This window comes from Cryptomeria japonica, chromosome 5 (genome assembly GCF_030272615.1).
Source record: "Cryptomeria japonica chromosome 5, Sugi_1.0, whole genome shotgun sequence".
Taxonomy (NCBI): Eukaryota; Viridiplantae; Streptophyta; class Pinopsida; order Cupressales; family Cupressaceae; genus Cryptomeria; species Cryptomeria japonica.
Window position 1 is genome coordinate 455,448,246 of NC_081409.1, and position 22,714 is coordinate 455,470,959.

Sequence of the window (22,714 nt, forward strand, 5' to 3'; positions counted from 1 at the left end):
TGGCCCCTTGTAAGCAAATTGACTCTCCAGTGGCATCTATTCCTACACCTTTTGAAGCTTCAAAAGAACCTCCCATATCATCTCCTAAAGATTCACAAGAGAAATTTCTACCATTGCCTACAAATGATACATCAGATAATGCATCCTCCCAAGGGTTTTCTGCAACATAAATACATGCTAATCTATGTCTTTATGCAAATCCCTTGTACTATTTGGAAATGAAAGATTTAATTGCACCAGATGCTTCTCTTTTAGAGGATCCCATTCAAAGTCCGTCTCCCTCATGTCCAAGCATTGATTCCTTGATAGAATCCCCCATGTAGGTTCAAAGTCCTACCCTATGTCAAGAGGACAATTTATAGCATGAACAAATGAGTCCTAAAATGAATCTAGATCAAGATCTTGAAACCTTGTCATTCCATCCAATTGTTGATCGTGATCCCATCTTCCCATACACTTATAATGATCCCCCTATCCCTATCCAAGAACATGACACCTTTTCAAATCCTGTTGACATTCTATTCCTTAAGCAAGATCAAGTTATCCCCTCCATCATTCCTAATGATCCTATTGAAAGTCAAGAGTAGATTACCTTTAAAGAGAAATCTAATGATTTTACTCCTTGTCAAGATCAAACTATTCTTTTGGCTTCATGTCCTCCACAAGATTCCTTCATTCGTCCATCTCCATGTCCGAATCCTCCATATACACTCCAAGATCTCATTTCTTTTGATGATTCCATTATTCCTTCAAAATCATCTCATGAAGAGCTTGTCATTGATCCTGATCCCGCTCATGATCCTAGTCCCCCTCATGATTCTAGAGATAACATGTTGGTGCAAGATGTTCATGAACCTCCCACATTCACAATGGGTTCCTCCACTTTGGTCCAGTCTGATTCACTTCATGATCCTATCATTTCTTCTATATCGTATCCACCTCATAATGGACTCGTGTCTTCTTCCCAAAGCAAAGAGTATCCTACATGTCAAAATATTCATAAAGTCAAAGGGGTAGACCTTCTCAAGAAAAAACCCCTTAATGTTAAAGAAAATATTAATGGTCATGGCCTCAGTGACATTCCTCAAGACGTTGGTATCCATACCAAACCCAAATCCAACCATACACATTCCCCTTCATTCCTTCCATCCATTTTAGGTCCTTATATCCCTTCATCCCCTATTCAAGGTCAGCAAAGGCACACATCCTTGAACATCTTCCATCTATCCAAATGACCTCCATATCATTCCTATCCATCCATACATTCCTTCCCCCTCCAAGCAATTTGGATGTCAAGCATAAAAGTTATAAGTCTAGCAATCCACATACAGTCAAGGATCAACATGTCCAATTTAATTGACATGTCAAAACAAAGCAAAATATGATCCAAAAAGAAAAAGAAACACCCAAAAGACCACAAAGGCCAATTTCTCATAAAGAAAAGTCAAAAACTATATGGGTTCCTAAATCCCTTGTGCAAGCAATGCAAACCAAGGAACCACATAAAAATGAAAAATAAAAAACCATGTGGATCTCTAAGCAACTCCTTGAAGCACAACGATCTAAAGAAAAATCTAACTTGGCATTCAAAATTTCTACTCCTCCATCCAAATCTTTCAAATCTATTCCTCCATCACCTCCTTCATCCATTTTGGGTCCTTCTGTCCCAAAATCCATGACCTTTCCTCCATCGAAATCTCAAAATCTGAGATCCACTTTCCCTCCATCAGTTCACTACCCCTCAAGGTGTGTGCCAATGCTGATCTTGCCAATATTTCCATTTTCTCAAGCCCAATTCCTCCAATACCCTATCCATTATTCAATGCATATTTTCCATCCTTCCATCCCTCTAATCCAATCTTTTGCATAAATCCTGGCCTTATCCCATTTCATTTCCATGTCATTATCCTGCCAACGTCTTTGAGCATACTTTGAATAGTCATGGTCCATTTTCAAGGCTAAAATCCAAAAAAAAAGATGCTTGAGTCCTTCTTCCATCCCCTATCACGTGTCCATTTTCTACTAAAAGTAAAAAATACAAAAAAAATTGAAAAAAATAAAAATAAAAAATACAAAAAATGAAAAAAAAAAAAAAAAATACAAAAAATGAAAAAAATAAAGCAAAAATTCAAAATAAAGGAAAATAAGAAAAACAATTTGTCCATTGGTGAAAACCTGGAAAACAGGCGCCTTGGGCAAGTACCATGATGAAAACTTGGCAAACAGGCGTCATGCGTAATCAATGAACTTCTTGCATTCCACACTTGGGGGCAAGTTTCATTATCCTATCATCCCTCATGTTCATATTCGTTTTTCCACCTTTGATCTTGACAAGGTTGAGGATCTTCATGAATGTCATGCATCTTGTTCGCAGCTTTCAGTCTATCAGAGATTTTGGTCTTTATCCATTGGCTTATCATAACCTTTCATCCATATTCCTTGGCTTATTGCAACCTTTAGTCCATATTCCTTATACTAATCATGTCCATTATCTATTTTTTGATCTTGCTTATCCTATTCATATCCTATCATCATCCATATGCTCTTTTTGTTCCTTGATCTTGATATGACATAAGGACATAAATTGCAAAACATGGTTTCAAAAACTTCTTGACATGTCCCTGATGCCATTCCATCGGTTTAGATTGTCATATCCAGTTCCTTATTCCATTGCGTGATAGCCCTTGGACTTGAATCTTCTTTGTCTCCATAATAAATGGCCTTTGTCTTCCTTCTATCCACCAACATTTCAACAAGCTTATTTATCCATTTGTCATATTCCTTACCTTGCTAGACACTAGAGGCAAAATCCATAAAAATCAAATAATATCCTGAAAAATCACTAAAAATAAAATATAGTCTTGAAAAAATGAACTAAAAAAAATAAAATTCATAAAATGTCCTGAAAAAATCCATAAAAATCAAATAAAGTACCAAAAAAATCACTAAAAATTGAAAAAATGTCCTAAAATAATCCAAAAACAAATCACAAAAATGTCCTAAAATAATCCAAAAACAAATCACAAAAATGTCCTGAAATAAAACAAAAAAATTGAAAAACGTCCTGAAATAACGGAGGGGTATTGGTTAGGCCTCGTCATTCTCTGACCTATTTAGTGGAGGATGACCTGCCCTAATGGCTGAAGGGAAGGGACCCTCCCAAGAGGGGCCCTGACCTGAAGACGAAGGGCAAGTCTAGTGAATTGATTGACTGACTCTATTGACTCTGAGGAGAGCTTTCCCCTGTAGCCCATAAAGGCGAAGGGGAAGAAAGGCCGAACTACAGAGTCAGGATAGTCAGTTAAAACAATGAATGGAGGGAGGGGGCTTTCCTAAAGTATCGAGTGAGTTAAGTATCCCCCGAGGAGACTTAACTAACGAAACACAAAAAATTTGTAAAAAGTCCTGAAAAAAACACAAAAAAAAATCAAAAAGTTCAAAAACCCCTAAAAATTGGAAAACATCAAAATCCAAAAACAATCACTTTCATTTTGTACATAGACAGACATTTGAGTGGACATCGAACAAATACACAATAAAACATTGTGCTTAACAAATCAAGCATTAACAGATAAACTTTTCAATCAACCAAGCATTCAAACTGATCGAAATTGTCCTATCAATCAATCAACATCAATATCATTGGTCCTATGTCAACATTATCATGGGTCTTATACAGGGTATGGTATACTTGAAAACAAACCGTGTCTTGTCTTAGACGGGGTACTGCATTCCCTAAAAACAGGCAACATGATCGTCCTATTATCAAAACACAACATTATCACTTTTGGCAACAAGATCATAATGGTTGTTTGACTTGTTTGAATTTGTGAATCTTATTTTTCACTGATTTATCTTTGATCATGTTCCTATGCTACTGGATGATGTCACTGAGTGATTTAGAGTGGCCAAGATGGCTCATGGCCTTTCTTGTTTCTTGTTTTTTGTTTTTTGTTTTTTGTTTGCGGAGTGTTTCATAAAATTTTGGGGTAAGTATGTCTTAGGATTTTTGAACCATTCCTTGTCTGTGAACATGTTTGTCTTACGCAAAGGGATTGCAATATCGCCCTGGCCTTCATTGCCATGGTGCAACGCATCTGTTTTGCCATATCAAATAAAGGTTCTCACCTACCATTTGCATTTGTGAAAGCAATATTTCATCACACTAATCATTCTTCACTTCTCATTTGCATTTATTATAGCTAACATTTCTTCTACATCATCAATCATTCTATCTATTCATTAGATTAATCATTGTCATGCTATATATTCTATTAGATCAATCGAGAATTTCTTCATTTCATATCAATCAACCCTTTTCCTACAATCAATTAACATTCTTCACTTCTTACTAACATTTTTCTCTTTCATCACATTTTCTCTTTCATCTAACATTCTTCTCTTCTTTTGAGAGATCATTCATTTCTTATACATAAACAATATCTCAAGGGGGAATCCTACATCCATCCTTCAGTTTGTCAGGGCATGATTTTTTTTTCCAGTTTTTTTTGAAACAATGCTCAAAATCGCATTGTCTCAAAGAGGGGCAAAATGTAGACAGTAAAAAAGGGTCAACACCCGTGTCTCTTATTTTAGACATATCATACACATAGTCTTTATTGACCTGAACCCCCTTTTATTGACAATTCTTCTAAGTCCTAAATAAATAAATAAAATAATTTATTTATTTGTCTCCTTTGTCCATTAATTAAATAATTCATTTTATTTAATTAACTAATTCATAAATATGAATAATAAATTAATAAATCATTTTCATTAATTTATCATATTTATCTTCCTCCAAAATAAAGTTAACTAATAAATTTTATTTACTAGTTCAACTTTATTTACTTATTGTGAAGAGATAATTAATAAATCTTATTTATTAATTATCTCTATTTATCCTCTCATGTGAGGATGTTTTTTGCTTTTTTATTTTTATTTTTTTATTCTTCCATTTTATCCTCTTATATGGAGATATTTAATAATTTTTAATTGTTAAATCTTCTCATAAAATCCTCCTAATTTTTGAATTTGGAAACTAATATCTTTCCTTGATTTTAAAAAATCAATCCTTTTGGCAATATCTCATTAATCTTAATTTTAAAATTAAAAAATGAGGTGTGCATCTTCAAAAATCTTCTTTTTGTGAGAGGATAATTTATTTATTTTTTAGTTCTTCTATTTATCTTTTCGAATGAAGATATTTTGTAATTTTTAATTATTAAAATCTTCCTGATATTTTCAACTTGCTAATTTGGTATTTATTAGAAGATAATTAAATATATTATTATTTATTCTCATAATATCTTCCCATTTGCTTTCTTTTATCACCATCCTTCCCTGAATGGCAACTCCGCTGCGCACTCAATCAGGTCCATTCATTTAACCAAAAATCTTTTCAATCTTAGCCATCCAATCTATCCCCAATTTTTCTATAAATTGGACTCTTTTCTCATTCAATTTTCAACCATGTTTCGAGTATCCTTATGTTATCATTTTTACTATCATCTTGCTTGCAATCACATTTGTTTTGTAGGTGAGATCCACAAACATCAAATTTGAAGGAGAAAGAAGAACAATGGAGGAGCTATGAAGGAGATTCCTGCACTTTAGTTTGTGTTTCTTTATGAATTTAATCTTCATTTCCTTTATTGAATTTATTAGGATCAATTTTATTGCAATTTAGCTTTCATGGTTAGCGAATTTAATTGATTTGATGCTTATTCCCTTTTTCCAAGTTACACAAACTATACAACATAAGAAAAGAATGAACATGAAAATAAGGTGACTTGTTATTGCCTGGAATGACGAGCCTAATCACAAACTGACAATACACCCAACCATTAACAATTAAGCATAGGCCTAGGACAACGGTGAAACTATAGTGACAATGCCCATAGGACAATGCAACCATGAAGGTCAAAAGGTATCACAAACATCCCCAAGAGAGTAAAAAAAAAACCCTATGGTTTTAGCACAACCAAAAGGGTATAAGGACCAAGATTAAGAGTAGAGATAAGATGACCAAATACAATGTTCACAAGAACATTGATTGTCCAAGTAGTGTAAGGATGCACTCCCCAACCTCTATCACAAAAGTAATAAAAAGAAGTCAACACTATTACTAGAAGCAACAAAAGGTTTCAAACCTTGTTATAGAGTCAGGGTAATTCAAAAGATTGTATGTTATGCCTCAAGAACTTGCATCAAGATAGTAAACAAACATAAAGACCCTGCCATAATGTTACCAGTAAAGATCGAACAAAGAAAGCCATTCCCATGTTACTGTCACAAGGATCATGAATCAAGAGGATGGTAAAGGTTACAATAACATTCAAAAGCCAAAACCATCTTAATACAGAGAGCTAATAGAAATGAAACTCTATAACAGTAAATAGGGCAACCATTAACATAATTGATCATTTGAAGAAAGGTCTGCAAATGTATAAAAAAAAGAACAGTCACTGTTATAGCATCCTTGAGTCTCAGAGCAATAGATAATTTCATTATATGTAGTCCCATATCAGAGCTTAGAATAGACTAAAGAGCCACAAGGAAAATACAGTCCTAAGTACACTTTGAAAAGAATAATAGTGAATAGACCAATATTGATGACTATGTGAGGAAGGTTTATCAATGCACATAAAGCCATAAAATAGTGAATCCATGAGCAAAAATGAGATCACAGTCAACAAAGGACTATGATAATTATCATGTACTTTAAGACACAATCAGATTCAGTACACAATAGCAACAACCTTAAGGGGGCAGATTCATAGTCATCAGAGATCAAACCTACAAAGCCAAAAAGAAGAATAAGTTTAAGACATAACAACCATATAAAGAAGTTAATATATTAGATGATGGTTCAGGCACCTTTAGAGGCAGTCAAAATAAAAGTCTCAGTATAAAGCCACTAACAACCACTATCTCAAGATAGTCACTATATCACAACCAGAGTTCAAAATACCATCAGTCAAGACTAGTTAAGACAATCATAATGATGCCATCAATGATGAAAATACAATGATATATGATGGAAATGGAGAATATTATGTGTAATAGGGAAGAAGCCTTGACACTGTCAAAACAATAAATTAATCTTCTAAAATAGTCTGTGCATCTAATATAAGAAGAGCAGTGATACTTGTAAGAAAGGTTTCAATGAGCAGTTTTTTATGCTTAACAATGATAAAGATCAAACCAAAGTACATTTATTGATTTGATTATCAAATAAGGACAAACATAAACCTTCAACCTCGTTAAAGAACTCATGAAAGTCAAGGAGCTAAACAAGATGTCTCAGTCTGAGAAGCATTCATGGAGCAGTAAAAAACACATAAATTTGAGTGCATATTTTAGACAGCTCTCTCAATGGAGGACAACCCAAATCAAAGTCAATATTAGAAGCATGCAGAGCAATCAATAGAGAAGACAATTATTATGCCTGAATAATCTCAAATTAAAAAAAAGGTCTGCTGCAAGAGGTAAAGATCAGTCATATAACTTTGTAACAGTCATTAGAAGGAGAGAACATCATCACACTCCTTGTAACCCATCATACTAGAAGAAGAATGAGCATGGAGTTTGTGTCACATTGCAATATATGAAAGAACATACCTCAGGTCATATACCTCAGAGCATTACAAGTAAGGAATGCTACAGGAACAACAAAAATATCAACAACAACCTCTTAGGGTTCCTGAACAAGCACATATAGTCATTGATCAAGAGACTTCTAAAGAAAAAAGGGAAGAATATATATGTCTGAAAAGTCTTGAATGGGTCTCCATCCAAGAAAAGATGATGGTATGATGAAAGAATAAGTATCTAGTAGATTACTAAGAGGGGGGGTGAATCAGTAAATAAAAAAAATGATACAAACTTTCCCAATCTCAATCTCAATCACACAAAGGAAACTTATCAATAAAATACCACTGTCAAGATGAAAACTCATAAGAAAACTGGTTGACAGTTACAACAACTTAATAGTAAACATCATTAAACTTGTAAACATCCAAATGCTTTATCATATGTCAACATACTTCATTTCTCAATGCTTTCGGTTATCATGCCTTATCAGAAATAGTTAAGTAGTTAATCAAATCAACCATAAGATCATAACCACAAAAATATTAACCACATGACACAAGTATTTTTGACGTGGAAACCTAAATAGGTAAAAACCACGGTGAGATGAGACTCACAAGATAATATCTGAACTCTTCTGAAGTTCTCCCTATTAGGAGCCAAGCCTGTTAAAGCTTTACAAATGTCCTGTTAAGAGCTGATCCTGTTAGGAATCACTCGGTTAAGGGATTGACTACAATTGCCTTGTTGGAAGCAATACCCTATAAGGAGTAACCTCAGTAAAGGATTTGAAAAATCCAAGCTAATGGACTACCTTGTTAGAGGATTTAATAAGTAACCAAGCTTGTTAGAGCTTACCCGATTAGGGGATTTCAATTCTGCTATAATTGTTAGAAAACAACAAGAGTTTTCTGATTTGTCTGAATAGCACTATATTTGCTTGATAAGATCCTTTTATGTTCCTATCTACCTTTACTCAAACTATAGACTCATCATCCAGTTCGACAACCACACACTCAACTGATCTCTGCCAACACCTTTGGTGCAGGAGTACCTAAGGGTGAGCAAATAACCTTTTTAATTTTGGCAATTTTGGCATAAGGACTGGTTCGAGTCTGTTGTCTTCAAAATCTGATTCACTTTAACATCCTTATAATAAAATGATAGAACTCTGTGTAGAAGAGATATCAAAGGGAAGGAAACTCTTAGGACAACATATGACAAGGTTTGATTTAACCTTCTACACTTCGGACTTACTTAGAGTCCAGGTGGGTATACCTTTGTGAACTAAATTCACACTTTCAAAAGATAAATCCACAGCAAACCAATCCAGAAAACCAGTGGATCTAATCACCTTGAAACTAACTGAAACAAAGGAATGAAAATTATACTCAGATTCAGTATTTTGACCTACAAAACATGTAATAGACAACTTTGATCTATACTAGTGCCTTATCCAAGGTCACAGAGTCATCTAAATTCAAACAATACTCCCCAAACAAAATATCTTTACACATCCCATTGGCTCGGCTTCTGTTAATCCTTATATATGCTTGACATACATGAGAATTTATGCATACCAAATCAAACTATGCTCATCAAGATTCAAAATATCCTACAAAGAATTTACTCGTAGAAGCGATCCCTGCATATTTAATTTCCCTCTTAAAAAGAAAAGCTAGCGAACACATCTACTGAAAATTGCCTTACAACCCCCATTCAAACAAAATAACCCTGGATTATTTAGAATGAAACAGTAAACAATTGCAAGCACATTTGAAGAGATGCAAAGTTTTACTCAAAACCGATGGTCTGTATATTGATATATTCTTCAAGAAAATATCACAAAAACTTTTAAATATTCTCCATTAAACTTAGAAAAGCTCAGATATAAATTTCTACAACATTTTCTTACAATTCTTTGCGATCATCCTACTCTTAGTCCTGGTATCCATTTATAACAATATGGATGCACATAGATTCGGACTTTCCTAGGAGAATTTGTTACAATCATTTCTTTTCCAAAAGAAGTTACAAAGCCTTTTACAAAAACAGTTACAAGTCCTTTTCGACCTCTGCAGCTTCTTCAACTTATTGTCCGATTGCAACCTCTTCTAACTGTTTAGGAGCGCCCTCTAACTGCTCTACATCTTGGATGGCATATTTTGTTGTCCATTCATTGTACACATCATCAGTTGGCCACGCAGAATTAATCACTTTTGTCTTAGCCTTGGTCAACCTTTTCCAGGAATTTCTCATCTTGTTGACTTCTGAATTGAGAAAACCATAATGAGATTTGATTTTCTCTATCTCCTGAATTGTCACAACAAAGAAGGAAGCATCATCTAGATCAACAATTCCTTTAATTCTGGCTAATAGTTTGGCCTCTAATTCCTTGAGCCACACTTGTTTGTCCTTTAGTTGATCTGGGCTAGCAAAAACTCCTGGGAGCAACTCAAAAACCTGATCAGCATACTCCTTTTTGTACAAGTTAATTTTCCTATCAGCATTGTCCACCCCTTCTACTAATTTTACTAGGTCTTTGGTGGTGTCACAAGTGGATTTGATGATAGGATTGGCCCCTTCTTCATCATAAGATGCACAAATAAGCTCCAAGTCCTGCTCTCTAGGCCTCCATTTGTCAAAAATAGGTTTCCAAATGGCCTTATCTCCATTGAGCTCATTCCACATATCCAAAACCTTACTTAAATTATTATATAGCAGCGAGGCATTCATTGTATCTACAAAAATTGAAACAGTAGCCCTTACTTTATCCTCATATTTCTTGGCATACAAGGCCTGAGCCTACTTCAAATTCTCTAGCTCTTGAGGAGTAATCTCAATCATTTGGGAGTTGGAGGTGCTGGAGATGGTGGGAACTCAATGATGGGGCTGCTAGGTGGAGGTCTTGTAGGAGAGGAGGAGATCATCAGTGTTGAAGACTCACCTTGATGGTACTGTCCTATCAATTGGCTCTGCAACTTAGCAATGATGCTATCCTTACCTCTTATCTCCTCCTTAACACTATTATAAGCCTTCAAAATTATCTCCAACTTGACTTGGAGATCTTCTTTTTCCTTGGCTTCCTTTTCTGTTACCGCAACACTGAATTTTGCAGTCTCTAGCACAGTGCTAGCAGCTTCTACCACCCCTGTGTTTTGTACTCTCATCACTATCATCCCACCAAGGTAGCTTGACCCTGGGGTATCTTTGCTTCTCTTATTTTTTTTTCTCTTGAGAGACCACATGATGAGTGAAAAATTATCCTTACTGAAAGTGATTCCCTCCATAGGCTTAGTTTCTTTCCTCACCGCCTCCAGTACCAGGGCATTTGCTATGTCCCACTCAGGGAGAATAAGCACCCCAGCTTGTACCACCATATCTCTTCCTTGCTCAGGAGTGATGGTCTTAAATTCTTCTATCATTTCTTGTTTTATTTCCTCCTCCACTAGAGCTGGATCTTTGTTAGGCTACTCACCTTTTCTCTTCTCACATCTTGCATTGTATTTATCTATATTTTGTTTCCATACAAACTGCATAAATGCTCCTGATGTGACAAAATTGTTGTCAGCCAAGAAGTCATCACTGGCCTGCTTTATCTCAGGATCCCACTCCTAGCCTTTAAGTTCAGTGGTAGTAATGTTCATTTCAGCAGCAAGGGGTTCTTCTGACATTCCTTCCTCTACCTCATCATAAGTGTAAGCAATTTCCTTTAAACTGCCTAACTGTATCAAATGTTCAACTACTGCTTGCTCATCTCCTATGTGAATAGGGGATTGGGATGGAGAGTACAAAGGTGTATTAGATGATATTTCTTTTCCCACTCTCTGCTTCTTAGGGCTCTCTTGGATGTCAATGACATCTTGTATCTTCCTCTTTCCTTTGTTGTGGGCATCAACACACTATAACTAGATTTCTTGTGCAGTGTGTAGTCACCAGGAGGGATTGCTTTGGTGGAGGCAGACCTAATTAGAATCATTCTTGCCTTTTTAGGGTTGCTTTTAATCACAACTTCCCTTTTTTACTTCAGGTTTTGCATCACATCCTCAAAGCAAACAATTAAAAACTTTATTTTCTCCTCAAAAGGGAAAAAGCTAGACAATGGGTCATAGCTGACATCAAACTGATGCACAAAGTCTAAGGCTTTCTTATAAGCCACCCATTTTTCTCTCCTCAGTTCCTGCTCATCCAAATCAAACTCATTTCTAATGAGGTTGTCAGGAAATTGAAATTGATGAGGTCTACCTCTGCACACTGCTCTCTTTCTAAACATGCCATTGAAGAAGTCTTCTGGATCGGCACACCTGGATACTGCAGTTGACAAATGATCAGGTTTAAGAAAGTCTTCAAAACAATTCCAACCTCCCTTGGTTATTATAAATTGATGGGCTATGGTAATCGTAGGGAAAACAATCCCTTTACCCCTACCTGTCAGCTCTACCTCTTGTACACTACCAATCTGTCTGAGGACTTTTGCAATTCCCACTTTGAGAGGGACCTGATAGGGAAACAAGAATGGAGTGCCTTTAAAACCAAAAACTTTGAAAACTGTTGAGACTGGGTATAGATATATGTCACCCCAATTATGAACAATCTTTATACTCTCTGCAAATTCTTTTGGTCTAATAAATTCCAAAAGAACCGTGGGGATTCTTGGGTTTTCTAAGCAGAGGAGAGTCCTAATCTTGGATGTAAAATATTTATCAAATTTTAAAAAACTGGCATCCTCTCTATCCCATGACAACATAGTACTCCATAGTTGCACTGGCATCTTTTCTCCCTCTTTCTCTTTTATGAAGTCCAGTCCACTGGCAAAGTAATCACCACCTTTGAACAGAAATAGATGCATAAGGAGTGAATACCATCCAAAAGGCCTATCCACCTTCCCATTTTTTATTCCTATTAGCCCTCCATGGATAACATCAGTGATGAAAGAAGCATAATCAAATGTTACTGCAAGGGAAGGATTCAAAATCTGAGCAATCATTAGCAAGTAGTGATTGGGCATATTTGCCTCAACATCTTCCCCCAAAATCTGGTAGAGTGACAAATACATTCCCTTAGCCCTGAGGGTGAAAAGATTCAATGAGAAGGGCTCTTCTATGTTGGGTCCTAAAACTATCAACCCACCTATCTTCACAAAAAATTCCTTAAGAGGCCCATTTCTAAGGTGGTTCCTCTGTGAACTATATACCTGAGCTAATGATTTGAAGTTAATGGGTTCTAGAAAATTGGTAAACTCATTTAGCCCAAAAGCACTTCTGAATTCCTCATTATTGATTTCAATGAGGGATTTCCCATTTGTGTCCCTAATGCTTCTTGTGACTGGATCATAATTATGTGCAATTTGAGTCAATAGATCCATGTCCATGAATACCCCTGGAACTACCAACTTCCCTACATCTAATTCCCAGATGCTATTTTGTGGTGCCAGAGAATTTCTCATTCTAAAACCAACCTTGAATAACCCCAACCCAGACAATCTGACCTGTGGATCTCTCAACCAGTTGCCTTTATCATATAGCCCTTCTCCTATCTTCAAACGAGGAGCTCTAGGCACTAATTCTTTCACTTTTGATGCTTGGTTAGTTGACAATGTCAACTGCTCAAGAAAATCATCACAAATGGCCCTCTCCTGATAATTAACCTTCCTGGAAAACTCTCTCTTAGGTGCCATTTTGAAAATGCAAGCAATCAAAATACTACCCCCAAATGATTCAGCGACAAATCAAGACCTTAATTAAAACACCACAAAGAAATTGCCACACAAGAATACAAGAAAACCTGATTTTAGCTCTAAGGAATCTTCTCTGCAACTGAATTGACTCGCTCTGTATTTGAAGACAAAAGCTCTGTATCTCCTCTTCTACAACAATTCTTTTGAATGATACCTTTACTCAATCAACAGAAGATCATATATGGTACCCAGGGTCTTAACTACAACATTGATTCCGCATGCTTCGACCATCCCTTCAGAATTGAATTCCTGAAAGAATTCGAATTTTCGCTCCAACAGGTCACAACATTCTTGCAATTCTTTCCTTTCATTGTTTCGCTATTTCGCAAAGCATAACCTTCAGGCAATTTTGTTAATCGAAATCACACCAACCGTCCGATCGACAGAAACTTGATCGGCCGTTATACTGACTTAACAGTCTTGCCTTCGCACTGGGCCCCACCTCTTTTTTACCATTTCACAGACTTTATCTTTCGAGCACTTCTCCTTTGTGAAACCGTGCCAGACGTTAGATGGAATTCTAATTGCTCGACATTTAACTCTCACCGAGACCGCCAACATCTTTATTAACCACACCTTTACCTTGACTGCTAGCGGTCTTTCACTATTTTGTGAAGCTTAAACATCTTTCAGCTTCGGGCCATGAAACAACGTGAGGCGTTGGATCAGATTGGAGACAACCATCCTTTAAGGGAAACCCTTTATGCCTGCTTTGCTTACGCTGCCTTTTATTAGTTATTGATTACCACATGGCAGTCAACCATTGGTTTTAGAAAACCGTTCAAGCCTAGTTCAACGTCAGCCATGTGTCTCTCCCTTTTATCGCCGGTTACACCTTGGTGGGCCCTCAACTTCTTCTGAAACCACGTGTCCACATACACGTCACCATCTAACTTGACACTTGGACAAACCTCTTTTACTTTCACTATTTCGTGAAGCATATCCTTCAAGCATGTCATAACCATGAAATAACGCTAGCCGTTGGATCAAAATGAAGTTGAACCTCCTTTATCCTCATGTTTCATCTGCCTTTGGGGATGAAAAAGCTTTTCGCCATTTCACAGGGCATAAAGCATGAGCATCTTATCCTTGCGATTTCACGCGGGCCATTAGATTATTTTTTATTTGCTCGATGCTTAACCATCTGAACTAACTCTATCGAACGTGGGTCCTTTGACTCAACCTCAAACACCTGGCATCTAGTCACTTTTCAAAGCTGACATGTCAGTCTTTCATTTGCTAAGAGAAAACACTGGGTTCCACCTCATCCTTGCCACCTGTATCTGCCAGGTCACCTCTTATCCCGCGGCGTGACTCACTTCTGGGACCCACCTTCTTTTAACCCTTGGACCCGCCTCACTGACTATTGTGGCCTCTGCCACGTGCAACCATCTCACTCACTCTCTAGACCAGCTGGATTGTCTACTTGGAGTGCCACGTCATTTTGCCACTTCACGAAAGATAATTGTCGAGCATTTTCATCTCGCGAAACAACGCGAATCGTCAAATCAAATGGGACTTGATCACCTTTTAGTCACTTAGAAAATCCTCGCATGTAGGGTCCCACCAAATGCTTTTGCCATTTCACGAAAGGTATTTCGCTTGCAAGTTCAGGCTGCGAAATAACGCCAGCCGTTGGATCTTGGACAAGATGAGACCTTTTTAAATCGGGCCAAAATCGCCATTTAGAACACATTTCCTTTTCGCCATTTCGTGGGTCTTAAACCACGCGCAACTTTGCCTAACAAAATAGCGAAAACCACAGATCTTCCTGAGAGATGCACACCACTTACTGGGCCCGACAACATTAGGAGGAAAATATGTATAAGGCGTAAAATTTTATGATTGATTCAAATGACCGCCTAGGCAAATGACAAGGGGGGACACTTCCTACGAACCTAGGACCCATTACTTAAGTGGATAAAGTAATGAAGAAATAGAACCAGAGGGTTTTTTGATAAAACATTGAACGATTTAAAATTAAAAAACCCTAAACCCTTAAGACCTAACAGAGAGCTGAAGCAATTGATAGCATGTCTAATTCAAAATTTCAAAACTTATTCAGTTTATGGGAAAAGAAAACCCATTTTTTAAACAGTGATAATAGAGTCCATTAGGTAATATGTTTGGAGATTGAAGTGCATTTTTATCTTCTTTGTGAAAGTTTTGTTTTTCGGCAAGACCTACCCTGATGAAGTCACTAGGGGTTGGAGCGAGTCAAAGTGGAACCATCGGATATCGGCGGGAGTGTTTTCCACCTACCCCGATAACCCGATGAAACCGCCAGCTAACGGGTGAGAAAGTCTGGGGTTGATCAACATCGGTCGCTATACCGCTATGGCAAGCTGCATGAGGTTTATCTCCCGCGACTTGGTGACCATGGTGGGACCCAGCGAGAAGTCAGCGAGCGGAGCGAGTCGAAGTGGAGCCATCGGGTATCGGCATAACTAGTTTTTGTGCTGCCCGATAACCCGATGGGAAAGCATATGGTTTGGAGCACACCATTGACCATCGACAGGAGGTATTTTAGGCTACGCCGATAACCCGATGGGAAAGCATTCTTTTGGGAGTGCACCATCGGCCATCGGTAAGAGTGTTTTAATGGTACTCCAATGACCCGTGGAAACCAATGAGGAAGTGCGCAATTGGTAAAATGTCATCGGACATTGGAGTAACTATTTTGAGGCTAAATCAATGACCCGATAGAAAGGGAAGTGAGTTGTAAATTGCCATCAAACGTCAGTGTAAGTGTTTTGGTGCTAACCTGATGACCCGATGAGGAAAGCAATGCTAACCCAATGACCCGATGAAAATGAAAAGATAGTTATAGCAGAAAATCGATTATTTTGAGTTCGCTCTCGTCCGTTAGGGATGTTTCATGACATGTTGTAGAGGATATAAAAGACCCAATGGGAATTTTGTAAAAGGGTTTTAAGGAGGTTGGATGGATTCGATTCCACGAAGAACAAAAACATCTTTTGAATAGCAATCTGTAAACTATTTTCTAGTTTCTTTTCTCAGAGTTCAATTTCTGTTTGTAAACTATAAATAAAGGCTTAAAATCTTTAAATGACAATGTGATAGAGTAGATATTACTTTTCTGTGTTTTGTGAGTTCCAATTTTTGAAGTCATGCCAAGCTCAACTCTGTAAATAAGTTGTCATTCTCTTTCTTGTTTTCTATTGGTGACAAGTAGTTATAACATGGCTCTGTCTTGATTCTCCATCATGGGATCCACACGACCATTGGAGATTGTCAAGAAGAGCCAACCATGAATAGTAGAGTTCTATGTGTAGCAGACTAGAGAATGGCATGAACCATTTCAGTAGATTGGCCCTAGGCGAGCTTGATGATAGCCCGGCTAGGTATCAGTGACCAAGAGGAATCACTTGCAGGGTAGACTGGAGTCTAGGCTGTTAGCCCCAGACCAGAGAAATATGGGATCAAAGGGAGAGAAGATCCAAGCATGAGGAGGAAAACAACTTAGCAGAAGTTGTAGGTATAATCCATGGTAGAGAAAACCTTGCAAGGTGTCTGGTTAGATTCAGTGGATTAGCGAGTTGGTGGATTTACGAAAGTGAATTCACAAAGTGCAGAGTATCAACCCTCAGTAGTGAGGACCTAGAGTGGGTTAGGGGAATAGAGAGAAGTATTCCCGAGTTAGGCTAGGAAGAAAGCCTTGGAGTGAGTCAAGCCCACTCAAGCAACTAGGATCCTCCCTATCAGATAGGTATCAGAGCAAGTAAAGATTTGGGGTGAAGAGTGTAAGACTGATCTGGTATCAGGAGTAAAGATGGTGACCAATTCAAAATTGGCTAAGCAGGTCGTTGACCAAGAAGATGAAAACCGATTGCTCAAGGAAAGGTTGGAGCAGAAACTAGGTGTGGTGGAAGTCAAGACATCAGAAGTGAGTGGGAAGATAGATGAGAAGGGTAAAATGTTAGCAATAGAGGATAAAGTCCCTGCCCCAAACCCTGTTATTGATCAAGAACCATTCTTGAAGGCTTTGAAGGCAATGAGTGGAAAATCTTTGGAAGGAATACCATTGTTTAGTGGTAAGATGGAATCAGAGTTGGTAATGGAATGGATAGAGGGAATGGAAAACCATTTTGAGTGTGAAGGTGTGATTGAGTCCCAAAAGGTTAAAGTGGCTAAGTCAAGAATGAGAGGTGCTGCTGTTACTTGGTGGAAGTTTATACAAAATGAGAGAGAAAGAGAAGGTAAGATCCCCATCTCTACTTGGAAAGGGATGGTAAGCAAAATCAGAGAGACTTATCTTCCTGAGGATTATGAAGTGCAGTTGCATAGGAAAAGGCAAAACCTAAGGCAAAAGGAGCTAGATGTAAGTACCTACACCGAAGAGTTCCAGAAGTTGTGTCTAAGGTCAAAAGTGATGGAGGATGAAAGCATTAGAGTAGCAAGATATCTTAACGGTTTGAGATGGAAAATACAATAATAATTAAGTTTGTTGAGTCTAAATACCGTTCACAAATGTTATCAGTTGGCCCTGAAAGTAAAAGAAAAGAATACGAAGAAACATGAAGGGACTAGTAGAGGCAGAGGTAGAGGCCAAGATTCAAAAGGTTATAGAGGAAGCTACAGTGGCAAAGAAAGTGAAGTAAGATCACAAGGAGAGTCAAAATTGACTGAGAAGACTAATGAATCTAGTGGAAGAGGAAATTATGGTAGAGGAAGAGGTTATGATAGCAACAACAAAGGTAGATCTAGAAGTTCTGGTGGAGTTTCATACTTTGCAAACATGAAGTGTTACCACTGCAGTAATTTTGGTCATCCTGCCTATAGGTGTCCGGAGAAGGCGACCTCCTCACATAAAGAGAAAAGAATTAATTATGTATAAGAGGATTTTTAGTAGTGTGAAGTCTCTTAAAGTAAACCTTGACTCAGAGAATGGTGAGAATCTGATGGTTAGAAGGGTGCTAATCAGGGAGCCGGTTAAGGAAGAGCCTAAACAAAGGAGGTCTCTTTTCAGAGTAAAGTGCAAGATACTTGGTAAGGCCTATAAAGTGATTATTGAGTCAGGATCAACGGACAATATCATCTCTGAAGAAGTAGTAAGTAAACTTGTGTTGAGTAGCATGCCACATAGTCATCCTTACAAGGTCACATGTTTGAATAAAGGACAACATGTGTTAGCAAATGAACAAGTATGAGTTGAATTTGCAATTGGGAAATATTAAGACATAATTTTATGTGATGTTCTACCCATGGATTCCTGTCATTTGTTGCTAGGAAGACTGTGGCAATTTGATAGAAAAGCTATCCATGATGGAGAAACAAACTCCTATGCATTCACAAAGGAAGGGGTGACATACAAGATTCAATCTTTGGTAGAGGATGAAGGAACCAAGACTAGTGGTCCTAATGTGTTGTTGGCCAGAGGAAAAGAATTTTTGAGATTTTTCAAGAAAGGAGATGGAGAACATTACGATCTCTTAGTGAAACCTAGTCAAGTAGAAAAGATTAAACATGAAGTTTTACCTACAGAGGTTCAACAATTGTTAGAACAGTTTAAGGACATTGTGAGTGATGGAACACCTGCAAGACTACCCCCTCCCAAAGCGGTAAATCACCAAATAGACTTTATTCTCGGAGCATCACTACCTAATAAGGCTGCATATAAGATGACTCCTGAATAAAACAAAGAAGTGGCAAGACAAGTACAAGAGCTGCTTGACCAAGGTCTAAACAGAAAAAGTATATTCCATGTGCCGTGCCAGTGGTCTTAGCAACCAAGAAAGGAGGTAAATGGAGACTATGTACTGACTCTCAGGCAATAAACAAAATCACCATAAGATATAGATTTCCTATCCCTAGAATTGAGGATTTAATGGATTGTCTTGGAGAAGCAAAGTATTTCACTAAGTTGGATTTAAAGAGTGGATATCACCAAATCCAGATTAAAGAAGGGGATGAATGGAAAACAACTTTTAAGACTACAAAGGGTTTATATGAGTGGTTAGTTATGCCATTTGGGCTTACTAACGCCCCTAGTACCTTCATGAGGTTGATGAATGAGGTGTTGAAGGACTACATAGGTAGATTTGTAGTGGTATACCTCGATGATATCCTCATATTCAGTAAAATAGAGGAATCATCTTGAACACTTGCGGATTGTAGTAAGGAAACTGCATGAGGAACAATTGGCAATCAATCTTGAAAAATGTGAATTCATGAAACAAGTACTCATTTAGCTGGGTTTTGTTGTATCCCAAGGTAAAATGAATCCTAGCAAGGTGGAAGCAATACAGAGTTGGCCTACATTGAAAACTGCTAATGAGGTAAGAAGTTTTCATGGACTTGCCGAATTTTATAGGAAGTTCATTCGAGGTTTTAGTGAAATTTGTGCTCCTGTTCTTGATACAATTGAGGGTGGGTTGAAAACTAAGTTTAGGTGGATTGAAGAATCCGACTAGGGATTTGAGTTGCTCAAAAAGAGGATAGCTACCCAACCCATCCTAGTTTTACCAAGTTTTGATAAGTTGTTTACCCTAGAATGTGATGCTAGTCATATAGTAGTAGGAGCTATTTTGAACCAAGAGGGAAGACCAGTAGCATTCTATAGTGAGAAATTGAATGAAGCTAAGAAGAGATACTCATCCTATGACTTAGAAGTTTATGCCTTAGTGCAAGCTCTTAGGAAGTGGAGGCATTATCTCTTGCCCAAAGAATTTGTAGTGTTTACAGATAACCAAGCCTTGAGTTTTATCAATTCTCAAGAAAAGTTGGGCAATAGACACATCAAATGGATAGAATACCTGCAAGCATACACTTATCAAGCACAAAAAGGGACAACTGAACAAGGTAGCAGATGCCTTAAGTAGAAAACTTCTCACTGTCCAAGAAGTGACTTTGTAGAGAATAGGTGTGGAGAGTTTCAAGGAGCTTTACAGAGAAGATGAAGACTTTTCTGAGGTATACAAGGTATGCAGTGAGTTTAATAATCTTTTCAATAGCCAGTATGCAAATTACACATTGCAGAGTGGTCTTTTGTTTAACGAATGTCAGTTATGTGTGCCAAGAGGATCTTTGAGGGAAAATCTAATACATGAAAAATATAATGGAAGTCTTAGTGGACATTTTGGTCTGAATAAAACACTTGAGTTGGTGCAAAGATTTTACTATTGGACGAAAATGCATAAAGATATCAGGAAGTATGTTGAGAAATGTTTTGTGTGTCATAGATCCAAGGGTACTAGTTCAAATGCTGGACTATACCAACCTTTACCAATTCCCAAAAGACCGTGGGAGTGCATCAACATGGATTTTATTATGGGTTTGCCAAAAACCAAGTCTGGCCTGGATAGTATTTTTGTCATTGTTGACCGGTTTAGTAAAATGAGTGATTTTGTTGCATGCAAGACTACGCATGATGCTAGTTACATTGCACATTTATTTTTCAAAGAGGTGGTAAGAATTCATGGGCCTCCTCTCAGTATCGTTTTAGACAAGGATGTGAATTTTATGGGACACTTTTGGAAAACTCTGTGGACAAGACTGGGAACTAACCTTTCTTTTGGTTCTGCATACCATCCACAGGCAGATGGTCAAACTGAGGTCATTAACCAAGTTTTGGGTAATCTTCTGAGGTGTCTGAAAAAAGAGTATGGACAAATGTGGGATCAAGTGCTACCACAAGCAGAGTTTGCCTATAATGATAGTGTCAACATAACTACAGGTAAGAGTCCTTTTGAGATTGTTTATGGACTCCACCTATGGGGTGTTTGTGAACTTAGAGATTTAGGAAGCCTGGAAGGAAGAAGTGGACATGCAGAGGATTTCACTCAGTCTATGAAAGAGGTGCATGAACAAGTGCAAAGAACCTTGATCGATGCTATGCAGAGGATTAAGGCTAAAGTAAATGAGAGGAGAAAAGGCATTCAATTTGCAATGGGAGACATGGTAATGGTACATTTGAACAAGGCAAGATTGTAGATGGGAGTCCTTAGTAAGCTTCAGATGAGGAGAATAGGACCTTGCAAAATTTTGGCTAAGTATGGCTCCAATGCTTATAAGGTAGATTTACCCACAAATTTGGCATTGTCCCCCGTGTTTAATGTCCAAGACTTGGTTCAGTTTAAACGTCCCATAGCAGTGCCAAATGGATCGAATCTAGAAGGGGAAACTAATCTCAGTGATATTCAAGTACCACCTGTTTCTAAACCATAGGCGGAACAAATTTTAGATTCCAAGGTGAAGAAGCAAACAACGAAGCCACATGGGTTGTAGAATCCGATTTCAAATGACTGGGCATTGATGTTGCCTTGCCACCCCTAGAGGGGACTTGATTTCTCATGTGGGGAGTATGGTGCAGGAGCACCTAAGGGTGAGCAAATACGCTTTTCAATTTTGGCAATTTTGGCATAAAGACTAGTTTGAGTCCATTAGGTGGTATGTTTGGAGCTTGGAGTGCATTTTTATCTTCTTTGTGAAAGTTTTGTCTTTCAGCAAGACCTACCCCGATGAAGTTGCCAGGGGTTGGAGTGAGTCAAAGTGGAACCATCAGATATCAGCGGGAGTGTTTTCCACCTACCTCGATAACTCGATGAAACTACCAGCTAACAGGTGAGCAAGTCCGGGGTTGATCAACGTCGGTCGCTATACCACTATGGCAAGCTGCATGAGGTTTATCTCCCGTGACTTGGCGACCATGGTGGGACCCAATGAGAAGTCAGTGAGCAGAGTGAGTCGAAGTGGGGCCATCGGGTATTGTCATAACTAGTTTTTGTGCCACCCAATAACCCGATGGGAAAGCATATAGTTTGGAGCGCACCATCGGCCATCAACAAGAGGTGTTTTAGGCTACGTCGATAACCCGATGGGAAATCATTCTATTGGGAGCGCATCATCGGCCATCGGTAAGACTGTTTTAATGCTACTCCGATGACCCGATGGAAACCAATGAGGAAGTGTGCAATTGGTAAAATGTTATCGAACATCGGAGTAACTATTTTGAGGCTAACCCGATGAAAGGGAAGTGAGTTGTAAACTACCATCAGATGTCGGTGTAAGTGTTTTGGTGCTAACTTGATGACTCGATGAGGAAAGCGATGCTAACCCGATGAATCGATGAAAATGAAAAGATAGTTACATCAGGAAACCGATTATGTCGAGTTCGCTCTCATCCATTAGGGATGTTTCATGACATGTCGTAGAGGATATAAAAGAACCAATGGGAATTTTGTAAAAGGGTTAGAAGGAGGTTGGATGGATTTGATTCCATGAAGAACAAGAACATCTTTTGAATAGTAATCTGTAAACCATTTTTTGGTTTCTTTTCTCAGAGTTCAATTTCTATTTGTAAACTGTAAATAATGGCTTAAAATCTTTAAATGCTAGTGTGATAGAGTAGATGTTACTTTTCTA